We start from the raw sequence: 9,770 nt of genomic DNA, 5'->3' as shown, positions 1-9,770 counted from the left end.
AGCCCTTTCCTCCCTTCACTCTTCCTCTGAAATTCTAGGCATCTTTTAAAAGATGTTCCTGTTTCTTGGAAGAGGGAAACCTGTTTCCCATCACCCTGGCTGGCTCAGTGCCTGGGGGGGGGCTGTTGGGGTGCAGGATCCTGCCCTTTCTCGTGCACCTCCATCCACCGGCACGATGGTGGCTACGGGCAGGGGAGCGGCAGGGCCCCGCTCGGACCCGGTCCCAGCCCCAGTTCGGCTACTGGGCGAGGAAGCGTGGGAGCAAACAGCCGCAGCATCGCAAGTTGCCCTTTGGCCACGAGTGCCCTGCCAACCCGTCAGGCTTTTCGGCGCCGTTTCCTCCCTGTCCCAGGCGAGATGTCAGCCGTGGCACCTCACGAGGCTGCTCGCTCGCCTGTTTGAGATGAATAACCGCATGGTTCCCATGGAGACTCATCCCTCCCGACGCATCGGTGTAGCCAGAGCACTTCACAGCCTTTTCAGGCTGCAACAAAACATATTTTCCACCACGGTTTAAAAGGGGGGTTTATTTGCAATTCGGCGAGCTGGCAGACGTGTGCACTTTCTGTTGCTTACTGCTGGAGGGAGCTAGAAAATACCCCGGGGGTCAGGGACAGTGCTTGCTCCTGCTCTGCTCCACGCCGGCCTTGGGAGCAGCGAGGATTTCCCCACGCTGCTGTTGAGCTTCGTGTGGCCACGGCACAGCAACAACCCTGCAACCTTGTTGTGGCTGGTCCTTGAAGCGATGCTCAAAATTGGTCCTCGGTGCAAGAGGGCACCTCCACTCGCTCCGGCTGGTGCAAGTTGAATCCTCCTGCATAAGAGCACAAAGGGTCCTGGTTTGGGGTTTGCGATGCTGAGATATTTGCTCTGGAAAAGCTGCTCCCCCTCCCCGCGTGGTCCTGCCCAAGCCCCGTCGCTACGCAAGGTTCACCTTGTGCTTGCACCCGCGGAGGTTTCTGAGACCCGAGAGAAAGGAATGCAGATTTAGCAAAGGGATTTGTCTTTTTGGGGCTGAAGTCGTGCTTTATTTTGAATGTTCGGATCTTATAGTGCTGGCCTGGGATAGGGTAAGGGAAAGATCTGTCCCGGAAGAGCTTATGGCCTGGGCAAAACAAACCCTCTCTTCACCTGAAGGGATTAATAACAAAACTGCAAACGGTAGCTGAGATTAAAGGGATGTGTTTTCCTCCCTGGCATCAAGTCTTTTCCCAAGATGAGCATCCTCCAGGCTGCCCCTGCCAACAGCCCTACGAGGAACCGGCGCCGTTTAACTCGGGCTCCCTGGGACGTGCACCAGCCATCGCACGTTGTCCCCACGTGGTGCCGCAGGGCTGGCTGCCAGCCGGGCTGTGCATTTCCCAGGGAATTCCCAATTTCAGCATTTCTTCTCTTACAAGCAAACAGCAAGGGAACTGCTCCAGCAGGCGAAATCCTGGCGAGAGGAAAACTGAGATGTTGCGCTTTGAATTAAGCCTTTTACAGTGGTGTTTGACAGCATTTTAGTTGAAAATTTAAAGCTTGTTTGAAATGGAAAGTCAAGCTGGCAGGAACAGAGCGGAAACGGAGTGGTTTGGGCCTCTGGAAACTTTCTCCAGGTTGTCTTCCAGGCAAAATTTTGTCTAAATAGACACGTTGTTGTACAACCTGACCCGGGTTACGGTTTAACTCCCACGTGCAGACCTGGCGTCTCCTGCTGCAGGGCAGCTCCATCCTGGGAGGTGCCGGGCTCAGGTCCCCGCTCGCCGCAGCGGCGCTGGGTCGGCCTCCTGGGAAGGATGGCATGGAAGCTGCCGGATAAGGTCCCACCCACATCACCATCCTCCTGGAGCTTCCTCCCAGCTCCACACCACTCCTGGCAATCGCAGAGTTTCTGGTATTTCTCATCCTCCCAGGGTTTCTCGTATTTGGAGGTGGCTTCCTCTGAGGGTTGCATTTTTTTTTTTTTCAGGGATGCTTTCAGAAAGGTGGGACCCTCCAGGGACAAATCCTGCCCCGTGCAAGGTGCCACTGGGGCTGGTCTGCACGTCCAGGGTCTGGTGGGAGGTGAGGGGGCTTCGAGCTGCCTGCCGCATCCTCGGTGAGGGAAAAAGACCAAAAAACCCCCTTGAACCAGTATTTTGTGTTGGACTCGGCTCTCATCACTGCTCAGCAGTGTCTGTGGTTTTATCAAGGGCCATTTTATTGCCGTGTCCATGGGAAGCCCTTCCAGGAGCTGCAAGGAGCCGTTTATTAACTTCAAGCTGCTTTTTGCTGAAAAACAGAACTTAAAAACCAAACAAAAGCTTGCAGAAACCCGAGAACCGAGGAAGGTGCCCAGCTGGGGCGGGATGTGAAGCGCTGGCCTGGGAGGGAGACTTCACGCAGCAAACAAAGAGCAGCTGCGGCTTGGGGTTGGAAAGGCGGACTTTGCAGGGCATCGCCTTAAGTTTGTACCCTGTCTCCCCGTGGGGAGGGAATTTGGGTTATTTTGGGGCAGTTTGGCGGCGCTCGGCTGAGGGGCTGTGGTGGACCCCGAGTGAGGTGTCGGAGACGTCACCCTGTAGCCCTTAACGCTGGCGCGTTGCCCACGGCGGGGGGTGAAGGGATTTCCAGGGCGGGTGTTGAGCCCGAGGAAATGTCTCCCACGTTTCTCCTCGTCTGCAGCTCAGCAAAAACTCCTTCTGCTCTGGCCCTGCCATCCTCCTGGCCCGGGCGCAGCCAAAACTCCTTCTTCCTCCCGACTTGCAAAACCCCTTTCAGCGCCGGTTGGTTTTGTTTTTTTTTTTTTTTCCCCACCAACAAAGCTGTGAGTGCTGCAGGGCGCGTCTAATAAGGAAAACCAACAGCAAGCGAACAACGACCGAGAAGCGTCGAGTTAGGAACGTGCGGGAGGAAGGAGTGGCGGTGCGGGGCCAGGGCAGCGTCCCACTCGCTCGGCACTCAGTGCCGCGCTGCTTTGCGTTCTGCGTCGGGTGTTCGCACCGGGGAGGGGGGAAAGCCCTTTTGCTTTTCTGATGAGGATGGGTTTGATGATTTGCTTGCATTGTCCCCCCATTCCCTTTTCCTTCTCTATCCTACTTTAAATTTCGTTAGAAATAGATGAGTAAATACCGTGTACTTTTGTGTGGGAGCAGTGGTGGCTTGCGGTTTTATGATTTTCCCCCCAGCTGTGATTCATTGCTTTTTACATTTTTTTAATCTATTCCCCTGCACCCCCCTCCTGCTTCTCCCTTTCTCCTTTGCAGCCCAGCAGCTGTCGTTATCAGTGAAGTGACTTGACATTATTTTGCCGTACTTTGTTTCTATTCATTGATTTGTTGAATGAAAACTATTTATCCGGGACTGACACGCGAGATTGGAGCCTTTCAAGAAGAGGCAACTCTGCGGTATAATTTTGCTCTGAAACGAGCAGAGCCAGAGCTCTGCGTTAAAACAGCCCGGCCAAAATCCCCGGCCCCATGATTGTGCAGAAGCAGTGGCTGCAAAACCTACAAAGGTGGGGTTTTTTATAGGAAAAGCCTCCTTCCTTTCCCCAGGGGCAGCGCTGCTGGGTTCTCCCCGGGGGCAAATCTGGGGTTTCTCTAGGGCTGGGGATGTCGGGGGGTGTGGGGAGGCAGGGGCTGGGCAGCGGGTATCTGGGTGCAGATGCGTCGTTCTCCTCTGCGTGGTGAGCACAGTGGTGCTGGAGCAGCGTCCGGGCGAGATCCTTTACCTCCCCGATCCTCATCTGTGAGCACATCCCCACTTCGATACAGGGCATCCAGTAAAACTCACCCTTTGGATCCCTCCTGGGACCAAATAAGGCTGGAGAGAGGGTTGCACATCTCCGAAAACAGGTGCCCAGTGAGAAGCGATGGACATCTGCAAGGGAGCACATCCCTGCCAGCCTGGTTGCTGGGGTTTGTGCATTAATAGCGACGATAACGCGAGACGTTGAGGTTGCGACGTCCTTGAGGTTGCAACGGCCGCGGTCGAGGCTGCAGCAGGTCTCAGGGCGTCGATGCTCATCCCTGGGAGGACGGGTGGGATGTGCGGGGTAAGAGGCGCTTTGCATTGTCATACAGACAGAAGCAGGGCTGGAAAATACATCTGGGATTTACATTGTTCATACTCAGGGCTCCAGGTTTGGAGCGGCCGCTGTGATTTTAGTTTAAAAAAAAGCAAAACCCAAACCTGGCCACCGTCACCTAAAATGACAGAAGCTGGTTCTCTGCCAGCGCTGCTCAGAAAAATCCCACATCTTTGGCTCCATCAATACCATCCGCACAGCTTGAAGGACAGGTTTTGCCTGGGGAATACGCTCTTGTTTGAGGGATTCAGGATCCCTTTTTCCCACAGAGCCCTGGGTCCTTTCTTCCCGGCACAATCGGCCCTCTCGATGCTTTTCTTGCCTTTTCTTCCACCGCTTTCCCACATTCTGTTCACACCTTCATGAATATTCAGAGGCCATTGGCCATATGAAGCTATTGAGAGCTCTTGTTAACACTCCTCCTAATGACATGCACCTTCAATAGAAAACAAAAACACAGATAAGAGCTTGTTAGCGGAGACCCTTGTTCCCCACCTAACAAGGTTTCCATTGACTCGGACACTTGTGGTGACACATTGCTTGCTCTCACTGTTGCCTCTTTTGATTTGCGACTGGCTTTTACGAAGGGTTTTTTCTTTTATTTTTTCCTTTTTTTTTTTTTTTAATTTTTCTTTATTGTGCAGTTTTAAGCTAATTAAGAAAAAGGTCAGGTCTCCCCGAACAATGAGTTACGGTGCTACAATGAGCACGGGGAGCAGCGAGCGACGCAGCCCCGAATTGGTGGGCGATGGGCTCCGCCGCCGCACGCTGCAACGCATGGGAAAGTTGTGCTGCGAGTGGCATCGCTCTGCCCGCGCCAAGCAGAAAGAGCCGTAGTTGGGTCAAGAGGTGATTAAAACCCAACGAGAGGCTCTGAAAAGGAGCTGAGACCACCCGCCGCGGTTCCCAAGGGCTCTCCGGGTCCCAGCCTGGCTGGACATCCCCGGCGGCCAAAGCACCATTTCCAAAGCCCCAAAACACGAGCAAGCTCCTGCACTAGCGTTGCCGCGTTCCCGAGGTGCTCCCGGTGATGTCATTCCCGATTTATGGCTGTGTACAGAGAGCACGGCCCCGTAGCCGTGTCCCCAATGGCACCGTCTGCCGCAGGGCTTTTCCCCGGGGACGGAAATCCCATCTGGCTTCAGCAACTCTTCTTTTTTTCCATCCTCCAGTTGTGCTTCGCCTTCCTCCAGCCGGCACCGTTACCGGCCAGGCTTTCATTAGGCTGGGCCCACCCATTCGATACCGCAAGATGCCTCGCTTGTTGTCGTTGGGTTTTTTTTTTGGCCACACCTCGTTATTTCCGCTATTATTAGGCTCTCGCAGCGTTGTTTGTCATCTTGTCAAGGCCCCCGAGTTTCTATGGATACTGCTCCCCTAAGTGGCCATGCTATCAATTAAGACAGCTTCGTGTCTGAACTCTTCCAGAGGACTTTGCGAAGATCCAGAGATAATTTCCCTGCAATGCTCCGTTCGTTACCGAGCTGCCTTTTCAGTAACGACCACTCCGTCAGAGCTCAGGGTATTCGGGTTTTCTAAGTGTTACCAGTCTCAAAGGCAGGATCAGCAGCTTGGGAAATAGAATTAGATAGAGGATGATAGGGGCTAATAATAAACCACCAGATTTTTTATATATATATATATTTTTTATTTTTTTTATGGTGGGCTGTACTATATAAGCAATAATGAGATAATCATCACAGTGATGGAAATAAAAAGCACCAGCAAAAAAACCTGCCATGGAATAAAAGGATATTTGCTTTATTGGGGTCTTTTGCGATTCTCCGGGAGGAGGGAAAGCCTCTTTTTTCCTTCTTAATGCCCAGCTTGAGGACAAACGCTCGTGCAAAGCCGAGAGGCTGCCGAGTATTTCTTCTGAAAATGAGACGTCTTGAACGTTTCCAAATAGAGCGATTAAAACTTGTTTTCCTTATGGAAAGCGGCAGAAGCGAGCAAAATGAAAGGCGTATCATTTCCACTGGGGAAAGCAGGCAGAGGAGGGTCGTGCTGGGTTTATTGGGACGTTACTGGGAACAGGCTGAGCGCACGGAGCAGCTTTGCCCATCGCCCGGCAGTTTCTCACTCAACGTTTCCCCGCCACGTCCCCAATATGTTTCCGTGGACAGATTTGCTTCACCTACTGAATTTCTTTTGCGGCTGGTTTAGAATCTACCGCTCCTGTGAGAGCCGGCGCTGTCTCAATGCCGGTACCCGTTAATTTTTGCCCTCCCTGCAGGGACGAGCAGGATGGGGACACGTTGCTGGAGGGATGCGAACTGCTGCCCAGCGAGCACCCCGTCCCGCTCCCCAGCTCTCAGACAGCCGCTTCATTTTTCTGCGCTCTTCTGCAACCATAAAATGTGGATATTTAAAGATTTCTCAGAAATATCAGGAGGTTTGCAGCCTTTCAGCCGGACAGAGAGCCTGAGCACTATTTGCGTTTACTCTCCGGTGAGAATTAGTAGCTGGGGACAGGAGGCAGCGGAGAAGAAGACTTTGATTTGGATTTGAATTTTGGCTGATGATTACAATTCTTTATATGCTCTAAACCAGTTTATCTATCCCTAGGTGGATGTGTGCTGCCAGCAGCGCTATAATATCCATTGAGGGCCGCCCAGAGGTACAAGGAATAAACTCATACGTTATTAGCTAATACAGGAAAGTGATTCGATATGGGTCTCAGAAGCTGGAGTAGATAAATAGGATGATAAATGTTGGCATTAGCAGACGTGACTGACTCCTCTGTCTCTGTGATTTGGTAGTGCCCAGTAATTAAATAGTTGGAGTCTAATGTATTTTAAACTAGAGCCGCAGCCTGTAAATCACGGAGATTATGCTCTTCCCCGCTGTGCGCTCTCTGGGTCGGCAGGAATTTCCACTCCCGTGCCGCAGCTGTCCGCGGGCTCCGGCTGGGTATTGCATCAGGCAGGACTGGGAAAGGCAGCACCGGCCCCGCTGCTGGTCCTGGGCAATAAAGCCATTCCCGGAGCCGTTCCGTCCCAGCAGGGCATCGTCTCCGGAAGGGTCCCAGCCCCGTGTCCTTTCCATCCTGGGTTGTCTCTTCTGTTCTGGCTGGAGCAGCTTCACGCCCACGTGCATGTGCAAACGCACCTGAGATCACTGCAGCCCCTAAAAACCAGGGTGTAAAACATCCCAGGGGGATGACTTGCTCCCGAAACCCGTGCTGTGTCGCTGTGAGAGCATCGGTCCCTTGGGCTGTCTTTGCTTTCAGCCATGATTTTCATTATTATTGTTTTGATGATCCCAATTTCATCATTGTATTTACACCGAGGTTTAGTTTTCTTTGCAGCCGGACTATGACCTTATACTCAATTAAGATGTTTTGTCTTTTTTTGTTGTCCAAGAAGGAAACCCAACCATTTGCAATGCAGCTTGAAGCGGCACTGAGGTAAAAGTTAATTTTTATCTTTACACAAAACTAGTTTTCATTTCTCATCCCTTTGTTGCCCAGACCTAATTCTTCTGCAGGAGGTTGGTCGTATTACGCAGAGTTTCTCCATTAACATTTAGCGAAGGACAGATTTAAACATTTCCGTGCCATTCAGCCATTTTACACCTTTTAACACTGTTCCTAGATTAGCTCAGGCTTTCATTCGAAAATTTCTCTGCGATAACTGGCCGCACAATTCAGCAGACATCGCTTTACAAGAGACCTGCTGTAATGACCCTGTCCACATGCAGAAATACTGCCTGGAACCACAGCTGTGATAAAACCCATCCCCGCTCTTCCTGGATATAATTATTTTTAATAATATCTATTTGTACCTCAAATTCTTTCCTCTTCCAGCTCATGCATTTTTAAATAAAACAAGTAATTCTGCCGTATTGTTACAAATTATGGTCACTGAGGTCTGCCTGCTCTTCTGCACATAGCGGCTACGAGAACCTTTCCTCTGACAGGAAGGATAAAGATGGGTTCTCCTGTTTTAGGTAAAAGAAATGTTCCTTCTACTCTTTTCGTTAGCAGAAGCTGGTGATCTTCAACCCACAGCCTGAAGCAACAACTAATATTGCTTGCAGCAAGATTAGCAGCAGGTTAACAACTGGCGAGCAGGAATTATTGGAGAGGAGTTTGCATTTTGGCAAGTGCAAGGTATAACCCTCCCCGCCGGGCTTCGCAGGGAGTTTGCTCATCTGTAAATCATCCCGCGGCTTGGGTTTTTTCCATACGCTGTTGCTGTTTCGCCTTCCAGCTTATTTTTAGCCTGCCTGTTCCAGGTACCGCTGGGATATGTGACCCGCACAAACCCGAGGGACTTCACCCTGCGAACGGTCGTGCCTCCGCTGCCCTTGGCCAGCGGGCAGCCGAAGGACACGGGGACCTTCAGACTGGTCCGGCTTCATGGTGAGGTGCAGTAGAGTTAAGGATTGACCCTCTTTCCCAAGTTCCGTGGTAGCCCCTTGCTTCCCACGCCGTCGTGTCTCTCTGTGCCCCGTCCTTTGAATGGAGGCTGCTCCGGGGCTGCGTGGGTGGGATGCACCACTGGTTGCCCACAGACCAAAGGGATGAAGTTTTACAAGCTGCTGGTGAGGGTTTGGAAGAAGGAAGATGCGAGGGCGATGACACGCTGTTGGACCAGAGAGGCTGTTCTGGTACGAGCAGGGGGCTGCCAAAAGAGATGTGGTGGCATAGAGCTGGCAGAGCTGTCGAACCCCAGTTGCACAAAGAAACCGTGGGGAAGTTTTTCCCGTGATGAAACATCTCTGGAAGGAATGAATTCCCAGCCCTGGATGACCTACAGTCCTTCGAAGAGGAAGGAAAATGCTCAAATCCTGTCCCCCGTGGAGTTGGAAGTTTAGGTTTCCTCCTCTCTGGTCCCCTCCTAACCAGAGTCCCCCCCTCCTTCGGCTAACAGTGCCTTTGGTCGCTAAATGCTTTTCTTTTTTAACGTAAATATAAAGGATTAAATGAGAGCGGTGTGTCGAAAGCAGCAGAAGCCACCTGATCTGATACAAAAGGAATCAGGATGTTTTAGCCAACTGAGCTGGTAAATGGAAAATGCAGCTGGATGTAGACGAATTAGCAAAATGCTAATTGGGGGCAGTGAACGGAAGGAGGGCGTGGAATAGCGGGGGCGCGTGGAAAGTGTAACAGCCACAGAGGGGAGGAAGGGGTTACTGCAAAAAATCCTTGGAGTGATCCACCCGAGGCTGGGTGGAATGGAGTGAAGTGCCCCAGGCCCCGAGGTACGTCAGCAAAGGCTCCGGCGAGTTTGCGGAGGTTTCCCGTGTACCTCTTTGCTCTGGCACCTCCTTTTAAATAGCAAAGACGGCTCGTTTCTCCAAGCGTGTTACAAATGTCGCTGAGTTAATTTGTTGGCTTTTGTGTGTGTGGAGTGGCGAACAGGAAAGCAAAGGGGTTCAGGTTTGCCTGCAGCCTCCTTTTATGGTCCGATCAGCCAATTTTCTGTGTAACTATAATAAATCACGGCAACAGACACACGGGATGGTGTTGCCTTTATGTAATTATTCCATAAACCGCCCCATTGTCTCCTCTAGAAAGCCCTTCCGATTCCTTCCCTTTGCTGGAGAAGGTCGTTATCCTGAACACAATAGGACAAACGCATTTGAAGAACTTATTTTGTAAGCAGAGGGTAAAGAGATGGAGCCTGCTCCTTTTTCCAACGCGCGGCTGTTTGCTCCAAGGGGGATTTGCAAAACGAGGGAAACAATCTTACAGCTCGGGAAATCAAGCGTG

The sequence above is a fragment of the Grus americana genome, chromosome 10 (assembly GCF_028858705.1).
Source record: "Grus americana isolate bGruAme1 chromosome 10, bGruAme1.mat, whole genome shotgun sequence".
Taxonomy (NCBI): Eukaryota; Metazoa; Chordata; class Aves; order Gruiformes; family Gruidae; genus Grus; species Grus americana.
This window is presented reverse-complemented; position numbering follows the sequence as displayed.